The sequence below is a fragment of the Mastomys coucha genome, unplaced genomic scaffold (genome assembly GCF_008632895.1).
Source record: "Mastomys coucha isolate ucsf_1 unplaced genomic scaffold, UCSF_Mcou_1 pScaffold19, whole genome shotgun sequence".
In the NCBI taxonomy this organism is placed as follows: domain Eukaryota; kingdom Metazoa; phylum Chordata; class Mammalia; order Rodentia; family Muridae; genus Mastomys; species Mastomys coucha.
Window position 1 is genome coordinate 18,435,591 of NW_022196901.1, and position 14,974 is coordinate 18,450,564.

Here is a 14,974-nt window from a genome sequence, read left to right on the forward strand (position 1 = left end):
GCAGGAGGCTGACTTTCCTTGAAGTTTTCGCCTCAAATACCGCCATCACGCAAGTGTGCGTGGCATGAGAGGAAGCACATTATAAGATGAGTGTGCACTCTCCAATCCAATCTGTTCCCTTTATTTTGAGGAATCAAAGAAAGAGCAAGAAGAATTGGAATTCACAGTATCATAAAATAGCAGGTAGTTTTGTCCAATTGTCTCTACTAGACATTTTTCTCAGAATTTTTAATTAGAATGCTTTAACCATTAAGACTCATAAGTCAAGTGAGATTTATGACCATGCTAAAGAGAGCCCCTGCGTTTTCTCCATGATGTCGCAGTAAAGAGCCTCTGTTTTCTCCCCATGACATCACAGGAAAGAAAGCCTCTATGTTTTCCCCATGTTGTCACAGGAAAGAGAGCTCCTATATTTTCCTCATGCTGTCATAGGTATCTCTTGTACAGTTAACCATTGAAAACTATACGAAATACTTGGAGGAGATGTAATTTCATTTTGGGGTAAGAGCTTAATATCTTGTCCTGATGGTGAGAAGGCTTCGAGTTCCCTGAACAGCTTAACTGACTTTGGTAAGATGAAGAAGGCAGAACATTTGTCAAAGCAGCAGGGACGGCTGGGTGACCCCACTGAGCCTCACGTGGCAAAGAGGATGAGGAAGGTGACCATCAAACAGAAGTCCCATGGCCTCAGATAGTGCAAAACCCAGAATGGCATAGGAGAAGAGCTGCTGTTTGAGAGACAGGTTCCTGGCATAGCCAATAATCAAACTACCAAACTACCACTGTGCCAATGCCAGCCCCTGATCCAGTCACACCAACTGTGGCAGCCCCAGCACCAATAAACTTGGAAAATAACACTGGTCTGGAATTCCTGTCTAGCCACCTGGAGAGGGGAGCTGGTGCAGGCAGGCCGTTTAGATGGGGCCTCTGGTGTACTCAGGAGGAAGGCAGACACAGGCCTGATTAGACCCCTGGGACAGGAGTGGATCAGAACTGGCCAAATGAGCAGTGCCTTGGTGGTCTGTGTTTTTCAATCTCCCAGCTTTAGCTGTTGGTCTCCAGGGCTTAGGGTTTATATAGGGAAAATTCCCAAGCTGGGGCTTTCAAGTCTTGGTGTTACATGATTGGGTAAATGGGAAAGGAATGCTATCCTTCAAACTGATAACGTTTGCTCTGACAGCAAGGAGGGACCATACATCTGGACCTGGGAAGGAATAACTCAGACTATTATCAGTGACCAGTTCATTCTTTCCTGTTGTTGCTTTCCGGTCACCAAGTCCTCAGATATATTTGAGCTCTAATAATTATATAGCACTAAATAGTTGCTATTGTAAAAATAAGAGGATTCTTTTTAAATTGAATCGTTTAGTCTACCAGTATGGTCTTAGATGAGTTTTGAGGTGGTTTGAATAGGTACGGCCCCCATAAAACTTATGTGTTTGAATTTTATTGGAAGGTACTATTAGGAGGTATGGCCTTGTTGGAGGAGATGTGTCACTGTGGAGGTGGGCTTCGGGTTTCCTATGCTCAAGCTATGTCCAGTGACACAGTCCTCTTTTTTTCTGTGGATCAAGATGTAGAACTCTCAGCTCCTCCAGCACCATTCCACCTGCACACTGCCACATTTCCTGCCGTGATGATAATAGACTAAACCTCTGGAACTATAAGCCAGCCAATTAAATATTTTCCTTTATAAGAGTTGCCCTGGTCATTTTGTCTTCTCACAGCAATAAAACCAAAACTAAGACAGGATGATCCAGAAATTTGTGGTAACTCTGACACAGCATTGATATTAAGGCTAACTTTTGATTATACTCCTAGGAAATAGAAGAGGCACTGAGTCAGTTCTAGAGAGACTTGGGATCACAGATTATGAAAGTGGGCATAAGTCAGTAAATCACCTCCTCATTTGCTTTTTAGAATCTAGATTGACTAAACCAAAGGGAGGAAGAGGTACTTGATAACAGAAAAGAAGATGGGTGGTGGAGTTCAATAGAAGATCAAGTCTCTCTGCCACCACAGACAGACACACAGCTTGGACAAATCTTCCAAGGAAGTTTCCTCATTTAACATGGTGGGGCTGCTCTCCCCAACTTCACTGTCCATCAGTCAGTCACTCTTATTGTGTGGCTTGAGATACATTGGCAACAGGATTCATAAACATGGTGCTCTATCTACAATTTATGAATCATTCTGAGAACAAAACAAAACAAAAATCGTGTCTGCCAGATCTTGTGGTATACACCTTCTTCTTAGCATGCCATAACACCCACAGCAATCCTTCGATATAAATGAAAATTTTATTTTGAATGATGACTTATGGGTGTTTTTGACTTCACTACATGCTTTCCTGGCGCCTGGAAAGATTAGAAGACAGCACAGATTTCCATAAAACAAGTTATAGGTGTTTATGCACCACCATGCGGGTGCCGCAAGTGGAGTGCTTGTCCTGTAGAAGAGTAGCCTCTTAACTGCTGAGCCATGCTCCAGTACTGATAAATGTATTCTACTTGGCTGTCTTCAATTCTCATTGATATGCTCCTTTTTGTTTTTCACTGGACTGGGGAAGCACTACACAGTGGAAAGAAACTCCTGGCCAAGTAAGCACATTCACAGTGGGAAAACAGTGATGGACAGGGGAAAGAAGTGACCTCTTAAAATTCCCTGTAATGATATACCTCCATGACCCAATTACTGGAATGGAACCTGGAAAACTAAGCTGTTAACCGTGGGTCTTTCTGTAGAATTTGCTAATTTTCATCCTACCTTATAGAAAACGAAAGCACGTAAGTATTGCACACCATCACCAAGTCCTCACAAAGTAGGTGGTGATAACAGCTTCCCCAGTCTTACATGGGTAACACGTAAATGAATTCAGGGAAGGATTGCAGTGAAACCCCCAGAAATGTTCTCCAAGAGCCTTTCCCTCACCAATAGCCACAAGATGCTTTGCTTACCAAGTTTAAGTGTTTTGTATTGTGCTGGTTTCTGAGTTACAGCCCACAGGGAGGGAACACACTGTAATGGAGATTGAAGCAGTCTGTTCATCATGAATTGCAAAGCATAGGGAATAGCTTAGTGATCTGGGACTCTACTTGGTTTGGGCTATTGGCAGCCTATGAATCCTACCTACATCAATCTTCAAGTTACCTGAAAACCAAGTGGTGTAATACATATTTTTTACCTGTAACTACTATAAATAATTCTCCATTTTAGGACAATTTTTATTCAAATTTAATCTCCTTTATGTCTGGGTATGAGAATAATGAGACTAGTCCAGTCAGGACTAATTGTATGTGCAGTGAGAAAATAGTTTGCTGAGTATCCACTTCCTGAGAATTGTCTAATTACTATCTCGTGTGTGATTGGGCACGGATAAAATCACATGTATCCTTGGTAGAGGCTTATGTAATTAAGAATGGCTTACCAAATTCAAAGCTGTCAATCAGAACATCAGCAGTGTTAATCCATTTAGCAAGCAAACTCCTCTTTCTATTGGATCATATAATAGAAATGTCATAGTATAATTAGGACTCTTGAGCAGTCACTCAAATGGCAGACTGTCTCTCTCTGCAGATCTGTTTTGTACTGTCACTTTGCATTGGAGTAGTTTCCTTGTCACTTTTCCATCTTTATGCTTCCTTCGAAAAATTCTTTGAATAAATACAAAGATCCTAGAAGCACTGACAAGACAGAAACCATTGAAAACAGCCTTGTAATCTCAAAGCAAACAGAAGTTCAGGTTATTACTTGGATGGTTTGTGTTTTAATCCCTTTTCCAGTTTTTTTTTCTTTTTGCATAGTCTATGTTGATCATATCATATACCCCACCTCATTTTTTGGCTCTGGGAAATACATCAGTAAGAACCGTCAAGTTCAGGGCAAATCTTTCCTCCCCATTCAAAGCATTTCTGGAAGCACCCTTGTAATCACACCTGACAATGAGCTCATGAGTCTAGGATTTGTAATTGATCAGCTTTGAGTAGATATGTTTTAGGCACTGAATATTTAAACTAACTTCATAAATTGATAGATTGCAAAGATTTAATGAGCAAAATGGGTGTAATACAGCTTATCCCACATAAATCCTTATAACCCACTGAAATAGCATAATAAATAGCATTTTCACCAAAAAGGTCCATCCTACAGGCAATTGTTTACCCGAGGGAAGGGTGTGGCTAGAGGCGAAGTTGCAGTTAGGAGGGATAGAAGTACGTAACTGTTTCAAAGCACACATAGTGTGAGACAGAAACACCAACAACAGGATTATCAGGGGAGGCCTTATGAACATGTGTTCAGGTTGATTCTACGCCATATACAGTTCTTTTGAATAGATGAGTTGAAGAATCCAGGAATAGATGGATTTCCTCTGACACAAAAAGATTGTTCTTGTTGTCTGCCATGTGCCAACTAATGCTAGAGGTTATTTTCTAAACATTGGCAACAGATAGTATTATTTCAGATAGAATGATACTGACTTTGTCATTTCAGGTGGAATGACACTAACTTTGGGCAGCAAGATATCAGCCAGTTTGTTTTACATTTTTCATATAACTATAGCTTCCACTATCAAAGTTTCTAAAAAGTACTTAGTTATGCTAAAATCCGTATTACTGTTTTGGGACTAATCAGTTAAATTAGACCAACAAAATTTCCCCACTCCTGAGACTAAATATCTCCTTTTCTTCTACCTGACAAAGGGAATCTGGATTGTATATTAAGCTGATAGTTAATATGTAATGCAGTCAGCAAACATGAAAACATCACTTTGGGGGTCAGTAGTGCAGTGTTCTTGTTGTTTACACCAACATCTCAGCTTGATGAGTGAGAGTCCTCTTGTCTCCCCAAGTTATCAGCTTCCTCTTCCTCATGGGATATCTCCTTTAGAAGGCTTTGTCCTGTCTTTAGAAGTGTTATTACTCTGGTGGTCTATGGGATGCCATTAGACATCATCTGGGACTTTGTCTATTTTCTGGAAAGACAAAAGAATAACCTTGCTCTGATAATAACATTGGGTCCTTTCATTAACTAGTTACTAGAACTTCTTAATTATCATATACTTTAGGTTGTATCTCCTTTAATTCAAAGTGTTTTGGGGTAGCAAAAAAAAAATATTATCCTTTAAGGTGAAAACAAATTTTTACAAAAACACTTAAAGTTAACATAGCTAAATATAATATACTATGTAGAGATATAGATGGGTATATATATCTTCTTTTTTTTTTTTTTTTTTTTTTTTTTTTTTTTTTTTTTTTTTGGTTTTTTGAGACAGGGTTTCTCTGTATAGCCCCGGCTGTCCCGGTACTCACTCTGTAGACCAGGCTGGCCTCGAACTCGGAAATCCGCCTGCCTCTGCCTCCCAAGTGCTAGGATTAAAGGCGTGCGCCACCACCGCCCGGCGAAACCATTAAAGTTTATATCCAGTTGATATAACAGATGAACGCTGATTTCAACAACAACCAGGAAAAAAAAAAAAAAACCAGAAATCCTGTAAACCCGTGAAAACTGAACAACTCTGTACTGAATGACTACTGAGTCAAAGCAGAAATAAGAAAGAATTTAATGCATACATACCCAAACTAATGGAACACAATGAAAGCAATGCTATGAGGAAAGTTCATAGCACTAAATGCCTTCATAAAGAAATTAGAGAGATCTTATACTAAGTACCTAACAGCACATCTGAAAGCTCTAGAACAAAAAGAAGTAAACATACCTAGGAGGAGCAGATGGCAGGAAATAATGAAACACAGTGCTGAAAATAAAATCAATAAAATAGATACAAAGAGAACAATACAAAGAATCAATGAAACAAAGAGTTGGTTCTCTGAGAAAATCAACAAGATTGACAAACCCTTATTCAAGCTAAAAGACACAGAGAGAATATCCAAATTAACAAAATCAGAAATAAAACTGATACTGAGGAAATCCGAAGATTCATTAGATCTTACTTCAAAAACTGTACTGGACAAAATTGGAAAACCTAAATGAAATAAATAATTTTCTTTTTTTTAAAAAAGATTTATTTATTTGTTTTATGAGTATGAGTACACTGTAGCTGTATGGATGGCTGTGAGCCATCATGTGGCTGCTGGGAATTGAACTCAGGACCTCTGCTTGCTCAGGCCCCACTCCCTCCAGCCCCACTTGCTCCAGTGTAATACACTGTAGCTGTCTTCAGACACACCAGAAGAGGGCGGCAGATCTTATCGCGGATGGTTGTGAGCCACCATGTGGTTGCTGGGATCCAAACTCAGGACCTTTGGAAGAGCAGTCAGTGCTCTTACCTGCTGAGCCATCTTGCCAGCCCGAATAATTTTCTTAATAGATTCCACTTACGAAAGTTAAATCAAGATCAGATAAACAATTTAAATATCCCAAATCCCTAAGGAAATGGAAGCAGTCATTAAAAGCCCCCCACCCCCCACCCCAAAAGCCTAGGGCCAGATGGTTTTAGTGAAGAATTCTACTAGACTTTTAAAGAGTTAATACCAATACTCCTCAAATTATCCCACAAAATAGAAACAGAAGCAACACTGCCAAATTCATTTTATGAGGCCACAGTCACCCTGATACCTAAACCACAGAAAGACTGAAGTAAGAAAGAAAATTACAGACCAATCTTTCTCATGAACATTGATGCAAAGTACTCAACAAAAATAACAGGAAGTAACAATCAGTTTTCCATAATATCTCTTCACATCAATGAACTCAATTCCCCAATAAAAAAGACATAGACTAACAAACAGTCTGGGTACATAAACAGAACCCAGCATTTTGCTATATACTGGAGTATACAGTAACAAAGTAACAAAGACAGACACGACTTCAGAGGAAAAGGTTAGAAAACAATTTTTCAAGCAAATGGTCACAAGAAACAAGCTGGAATAGCCATTCTAATAAAGAATAAAATCAACTTTCAACCAAAGTTATCAAAAAAGATAAGAAAGGACACTTCATACTAATTAAAGGAAATAATATGCCAAGATGAACTCTCATTTCTGAGCATCTATGTTCCAAACGCAAGGGCCCCAACATTCATAACAGAAACTTTACTAAAGCTCAAAGCACAAATTAAAGACTTTTTAGAATTTAATGAAAATGACAACACATCATACCAAAACTTATGGGACACAATGAAAGCAGTGGTAAGAGGAAAACTCATAGCTCTAAGTGCCTCCAAAAAGAAACTGGAGAGAGCTTACACTAGCAGCTTGACAGCACACATGATAGCTCTAGAACAAAAAGAAACAAATACACACAAGAGGAGTAGATGGCAGGAAATAATCAAACTCAGGGCTGAAATCAACCAAGTGGAAACAAAAAGAACTATACAAAGAATCAACCAAACCAGGAGCTGGTTCTTTGAGAAAATCAACAAGATAGATGAATCTTTAGCCAGACTAACCACAGGGCACAGAGACAGTATCCTAATTAACAAGATCAGAAATGAAAAGGGAGACATAACAATCAAAACCGTGGAAATTCATCAGATCCTACTACAAAAGCCTATACTCAATAAAACTGGAAAATCTTGATGAAATGGACAATTTTCTAGACAGATACCAGGTGTCAAAGTTAAAACAGGATCAGATAAACTATCTAAATAATCCCATAACCCCTAAAGAAAAAGAAGCATTCATTAATAGTCTCCCAACCAAAAAAAGCCCAGGACCTGATGGGTTTACTGGAGAATTCTATTAGACCTTCAAAAAAGACCCAATACCAATACTCCTCAAAGTATTTCACAAAATAGAAAGAGAAGGACCACTACCCAATTCATTCAATGAAGCCACAGTTACACTGCATATCTCCCTTAGAGATGGAACAGTTTCTGTCTAATCAGGAACCTGTCACAATTTCCTTTCATAGAGGACTTTACAAGAGATTTTTTTTCTACTTCTATTATGTTTAATGTTCCAATTAGATTTTTTAATTTATTTAAGTTTTATTTGCATTACTATGAGAAAAGATGCATAATTTCAATTTATCCGAATTTGTTAACATTTAAAAATATATTTTGAGTAAATAGAATTACATCACACTCTTCTTTCCCTTCCATACGCCAACTCCTCCCAGAGACCCCCACCTCTTCAATACCTGCAATACCTTTCGTTTTTTTATTCATATTCTTTAAAATTTATAAAATACTGTAACAATAAAATTGAGTGTTATAAATGCTGTTTGATATAAAACAAGCCAGTTGAACAGTCTTATGCTTGTCTTATGCTTGTCTTATGCTTGTCTCCAGCAATACTGAAAATACATACATATTTCTCAATATAATTTTTTTTTTTTTTTGGTTTTTCAAGACAGGGTTTCTCTATATAGCCCGGCAGTCCTGGAACTCACTCTGTAGACCAGGATGGCCTTGAACTCAGAAATCTGCCTGCCTCTGCCTCCCAAGTGCTGGGATTAAAGGTGTGTGCCACTGTCCGGCTCTCAATATAAATTTTATATAACTCCAAACATATTAACTGTATACTTTAAAATAATACATCACTATTAGTTCTTTTTTTAATGAACACAAATATATAAAGTCTTTTTGTTTGTTTGCTTGCTTTTTTTTTTTTTTAGTAGAACTTAAAATCTTGGCTCTTACTGTGGTACAAGCCCAAAATAAGAACAAGTTTTAGACAGTGGAGTTCATTGTAATAAGGCTGTACTTTAGTGACCCTCACATCACCAAAAAATTTTACCTCCATAGTAGCTAAGAGTTGACAGTTCTGTTGAGCCATGGAATTAATTGTAGGCACGATTTTTTGATACAGATCTCCTGTTATGGTTAAAGCTATTTGACTTGAGTGAGTGACTTTATTCTCAGCCCACAGAGAACAGGTTACCTTCATTTAAGAAATGGTGTATATATTAAGATGGTCTATCCATAAAGTCATTCATCAACTATTTCAATGAACAATGGTTCTGCTTGGAGGGTGGCACAGACATTTGGTGAGGGTAAGAACCTGGTTGACGGGCTGTGATGATTTTGTAAAGCATTCACCTCAGAGAAAGAGTAACTTATAAAGGCCTCTTCTTCAAACTTGATACAATAGTTACTAACAGCAGGCAAAGCATTCAGTTTCACTCTTTGTTGTTTTCTTACAAGCCACCCCCAAAATTAATTGTCTATGTTTCTTTTGGTTGTATAAATAATTTTGAAATATGTAAGCTGTTCTGAAAACCATAGTATAGTGTAAAAACATCAAATAAACAATCCTACTAGTAGAGAGGCATGATAGGAGAAGCATGATTTCAAGACCATTATGTGGTACACAACAAGACACTGTCACGTACAGACAAGCAGAAAGTGTATATGGATTGTACAATATTGGACCTATTTCTCCAATTACCAAATTAGAGAGACCACTGGATGACAGCCAAAAAATTTCTAATTCCTCATATTTTTGGATTTCAATCAATTAGGATATGTTGGCAATAATAATTTTCATGTTAAGATATTAAGAAAAAGCAATTATTACTTCCTGTTATTTTTGTTATTAGAGATCAAATTAGGTTTGTGTGGGTTTGTTGAAAGATTAATTTCTTGCTTCTTCTAGGGTGTAGTTTTGCTCCTTATGTTGATGTTTTCCATCTATTATCCTTTAAAGTGCTGGATTTGTGGAAAGATATTGTGTAAATTTGTTTTTGTCATGGAATATCTTGTTTTCTCCACCTATGGTAATTGAGAGTTTTGCTGGGTATAGTAGCCTAGGCTGGCATTTGTGTTCTTGTAGGGTCTGTATGACATTTGCCCAGGATCTTCTAGCTTTCATATTCTCTGGTGAGAAGTCTGGTGTAATTCTGATAGGCCTGCCTTTATATGTTACTTGACATTTTTCTCCTTACTGCTTTTAAAATTCTTTCTTTGTTTAGTTCATTTGGTATTTTGATTATTATGTGACAGGAGGAATTTCTTTTTCTGGTCCAGTCTATTTGGAGTTCTATAGGCCTCCTGTATGTACATGAATATCTCTTTCTTTAGGTTAGGAAAGTTTTCTTCTATAATTTTGTTGAAGATATTTACTGGCCCATTACATTGGGAGTCTTCACTCTCTTCTATACCTATTATCCTTAGGTTTGGTCTTCTCATTGTGTCCTGGGTTTTCTGGATGTTTTGGGTTAGGAGCTTTGTTCATTTTTCATTTTCTTTTGACTGTTGTGTCCATGTTTTCTATAGTAATCTGCCCCTGAGATTCTCTCTCTCTCTGTCTCTCTCTCTCTCTCTCTCTCTGTCTCTCTCTCTCTCTCTCTCTCTTTCTCTCTCTCTCTCTCTTTCTCTCTCTCTCTTTCTCTCTCTCTTTCTTTCTATTTTTGTTTTTTCGAGACAGGGTTTCTCTGTGTAGTACTGGCTGTCCTGGAACTTATTCAGTAGACCAGGCTGGCCTCAAACTCAGAAATCTGCCTGCCTCTGCCTCCCAAGTGCTGGGATTAAAGGTGTGTGCCACCACCGCCCAGCCTTCCCTTGCTTTCTCATGAGAGGTCTCTCTATGGATTCCTGTTTGTTTCTTACTCTTTTAACTTGGGTTCTTTCTCTTGTTGAGTTTAAGGGCCTGCCAATCTTGTCTGTCTTCTCAAAGAACCAGATCTTAGCTTCACTGATTCTTTGTGATGTTTTCTTAGTTTCCATTTCACTAATTTCTGCTTTGATTTTTATTATTTCTTGCCATTAACCAGATTTGGATTTTGTTTATTCTTGTTCTCTAAATTTTTTGATAGTGCCATTAAGTTATGTATTTGTGTACTGTTTTTCTAAGGGACAAACTTCAACATAGACATTTCCCTCATAGACGCCAGAGGAAGGTGTGTGTGTGTGTGAGTGTGTGTGTGTGTGTGTGTGATATCTTAATTTTCATTTAGTTCCAGGAAAAAGTTTTTCTTCCTTGATTTCTTCTTTAACCCATTCACCATTTGGTAATGAGCTTTCAAATTTCCATTAGTTTGTATATTTACTAACTATTTATTTGCTATCAATTTTAGTGTTTATTACATTATGGTCAGATAGGATATATGAATTTGTCTTAGTCTTTCTGAATTTGTAAAGATTTGTTTTATGTGTTAACATGTGTTTATTTCAGAAGCTTTTGTATACTATGAGTAAAGTGTTGTGTATATACGTGTGTGTTTAAGTAGAATATTCTGTAGATATCATGAAGATAAATCCATATGATATATAGCATCTTTTTAAAAATTTTATTAGATATTTTCTTTATTTACATGTCATACGATATCTCCTTTCCCAGTTTCCCCTCCAAAAAAACCCCCCCAAAACCAAAAAACCCAAAAACAACAACAACAAACCTCTGTACCCTCCCCCTGCTTGCCACCCCACCCTCTCCTGCTTATTGGCCCTGGCATTCCCCTACACTGGGGCACAGAACCTTCTCAGGGCCAAGGGCCTCTCCTCCCGTTGATGATCAACTAGGCCATCCTCTGCTATACATATGCTGCTGGAGCCATGAGTCCCACCATGTATACTCTTTGGTTGGTGGTTTAGTCCCTGGGAACTCTGAGGGTACTAGTTAGTTCATATTGTTGTTCGTCCTAAGGGGCTGCAAATCCTTCGGCTCCTTGGGTCCTTTCTCTAGCTCCTTCACTGGGGATCCTGTACTCAGTCCAATGGATGGCTGTGAGCCTCTACTTCTGTATTAGTCGGGTACTGTCAGAGCCTCTCAGGAGACAGTTGATATATAGCAGCTTTTAATTCTGATGTTGGTCTGCATTTCTCCGCCAGACGACCAGACTATTGACAGAGTATTGAAACCATCTACTATTACTGGGTTGATGTTAATTTGTGTCTTTAGCTCCAGTAGTACTTTTTTATTTATTAAATTTTTATTTAATTTTTTATTTAATTTATTTAATTTAATTTCAATAAGTATTGAAACAGTGTACAGGAGTTTGGTGCATATATGTTTAGGATAGTAGTATCTTCTTGGTTAACTCATCCTTTGATTAGAATTAAATGCCCTTTATCTCTACCAATTAATTTAAATTTGAAGGCTACTTTGTCAGAAGAGTGATGCGTGCTTGGTTCCTCATCTGGTTTATGACTATAATTGAAAAGTGTCCATTGCAATCATTGTGTTGCTGATCTTTGGTGTTGATGTTTGTGTCTCAGTGGTCCTTTGTGTTTTAGTAATCATAACTTTCTGCCTTTCTACAATCCCTTGGCTATACTCATTCTTTTCTTCAGTCCAATGTAGTTCTTCCTGTGTTTTCTTTAGGTTTCATTTGTTGGACATAAAAATTTCACAGACTATTTATAGAATAGAGACTTTTCTTTTTCCTAAGGCAAATCGTTTTACTGAGTACATTAGTCTAGGTTGCTGTCATGGTCTTTTAGCACTTGGATTGCATTGCTACAAACTCTTCTGGCTTTCAAATTTCCAGTGAGAAATCAACAGTTATCCTGATAGGGTCTTTTGTATGTGACTTTTTTTAAATGTAATTTTTTTCTTGCAATTTTCAATACTTTCATTGTCCTCTATACTTAAGTATTTTAACTATGATATGCCACGAGGATTTTCTTTCCTGGTCCTATTTATTTGCTATATGATTCTTGGTCTGTATGGGTATGCCTTTCCTTAGTGTGGGGAAGTTTTTGTCTATGATCTTGTTGATGCAATTGACCTGTAATTCTTCTCCCTTGTCTATGTTTCTAATTCAAAGGTTGGCTTTTACACAGCATCTCAGATTTTTTGTATGTTCCTGCCATGTAGATTTTTTCATTTATTTTAGACAGTTGCGTGTGTGTGTGTGTGTGTGTGTGTGTGTGTGTGTGTGTGTAGCCCTAGCTATCCTGGAACTAGCTCTGTAGACCATGCTGGCCTCTGCCTCCCAAGTACTGAGATTTTTTATGTTTTTCACATCCTCTCCTTTGTCTTCAAGCCCTGATAGACTATCTTTTGTTTGATTCATTGTTCTTCTTGTAATGCTTTCCACTGAGTCCTCTAATAGGCTTATTGGGTTTTTTGACTCCATCTTCATTGCAGCTCAACTCCTTTTCAATGTTTCTTTTTATCAAATTCCATTTTCAATTCCTGGATTATCTTTCTGTCATTTTCATCATCTTTATGTTTGTATTTTCTTGGACATTACTCTTTTGTCTTCTTAAGATTCTTTGAGTTTTTTGATGAAGTTTATCAAGTTTTTTTTAAATTGTGTGTCCAGAGTTCATCTGGTTAATTTTCAGTGGCAAACATTTCTATAGAACTGGTGGATTTTGAGGGAAGATAGTACCTTGGTCTTTCATATTGTTTGTATTTTTGAGATGAGATTTGAGCATGTGGACTTCCTTTGTTAGTTCTGTGTCTGATATGGACAGAGCATGTTGGATCCTAAAAGAGGATGTACAGGCTGAGTTGGCCTAGAGACTGGACATAACTTAGGTGGAATGAAGTCAGGTCGACTCAAGGGACTGCACTGGTGTGCACAACGTATATCCTCATCCAAGCCTAGAGTTTAAAGGTACATCTGGGGCTAGGGAAGGGTTTGCAGATCAAGCAGACTCACCTGACTAGAGAAAAATGTGCAGGATTAGGCTGGGTGATAAGGTTGAATGTGATGTGGGAAGAAGCCATTTGGTTGGGAGCAGTCAGTATGCTTTCTTATATAACTCTGGGCCACCTGCCCAGCATTAGCACTACCCGCCATGGTCTGAGCCTGCCCACATCAATCATTAATAAGAATATGGTCGGGCTGATGAGATGGTTCAGCAGGTAAGACCACTGACTACTCTTCTGAAGGTTCGGATCCCAGCAACCACATGGTGGCTCACAACCACCCAATAGCCACACACGATAGCTCACGGCCATCTGTACAGCTACAGTGTACTCATACACATAAAATAAATAAAATAAATCTTTAAAAAAAAGAAAAAAGGAAATTGTCTACGTATTTGTCTACAAGCAATCTGGATAGTCATTTTCTCATTTGAATTTCCTCTTCCCAGATAACTATTTTGTGTCAAGTTCACAAAACCTAACCAGTACAACTGCATAGAAGAAAACTCCAGTGAATGAACTCCATAAATTGCACAGAAATCCTTCTCAATATTTAGCCCTATCCTACAGGATCACAGGGTGAATCCCAAAGATCTAGGTGAGAATAGCTTACGGAAGTTGATAGTAAGACTATTGTTGTAGACAACATGTGGTTTGGTTACAGAATATATGGTTGGAAGCGTCCCCCATGCTGGCTTTTATAGTTCTAGATGGAGAATTGTCATCGGCAGGCCTATTGAGTTGTGGACCTCATATGCTACAGTGCTAGCATGCCAGTCAACACATGCTGACTTGCATTATATTGGCATACTGTTATGAAATAACCAACTATTCTTTGTTGGATTTGAGGCCTGTCCCATAGAAGGAATAGTACCATTAAACTGGTCAATGTCCTTGGCCTGGGAGGGGTATATGAAATGGACATGATATGTTTGCCAAATAGACTAGTGATGATGTCACCTGTTAAGGAGTTTTGTTTGTTTTTGTGTGTGCAGTGTGCAGCAGTTACTACAGAATCAAATGCCCGAGAATAAATGTGAGCCGGCTTAGATGGGTGTCTTAGTTAAGGTTTCTATTTCTGCACAAACATCATGACCAAGAAGCAAGTTGGGGAGGAAAGGGTTTATTCAGCTTACTTCTATATGACTGTTGATCACCAGAGGAAGTCAGGACTGGAACTCAAGCAGGTCAGGAAGCAGGAGCTGATGCAGAGGCCATGGAAGGATGTTCCTTACTGGCTTGCTTCCCTTGGCTTGCTCAGCCTGCTCTCTTATAGAACCCAAGACTTCCAGCCCAGGGATAGCACCACCCACAAGGAGCCCTACCCCCTTGATCACTAACTGAGAAAATGCCCCACAGCTGGATCTCATGGAGGCACTTCCCCAACTGAAGCTCCCTTTTGTGATAATTCCAGCCTGTGTCAAGTTGACACACAAAACCAGCCAGTACAGATGGGTCATATTATTATTAAA

The 14,974-nt window shown here is 38.3% G+C and overlaps 1 pseudogene; it reads right to left on the reverse strand.

Annotated features, from left to right (window-relative positions):
• Positions 1 to 634: 634 nt before the first annotated feature.
• On the reverse strand, positions 635 to 1,027 carry LOC116097632 (annotated as a pseudogene).
• Between the last annotated feature and the right edge of the window lie 13,947 nt (positions 1,028 to 14,974).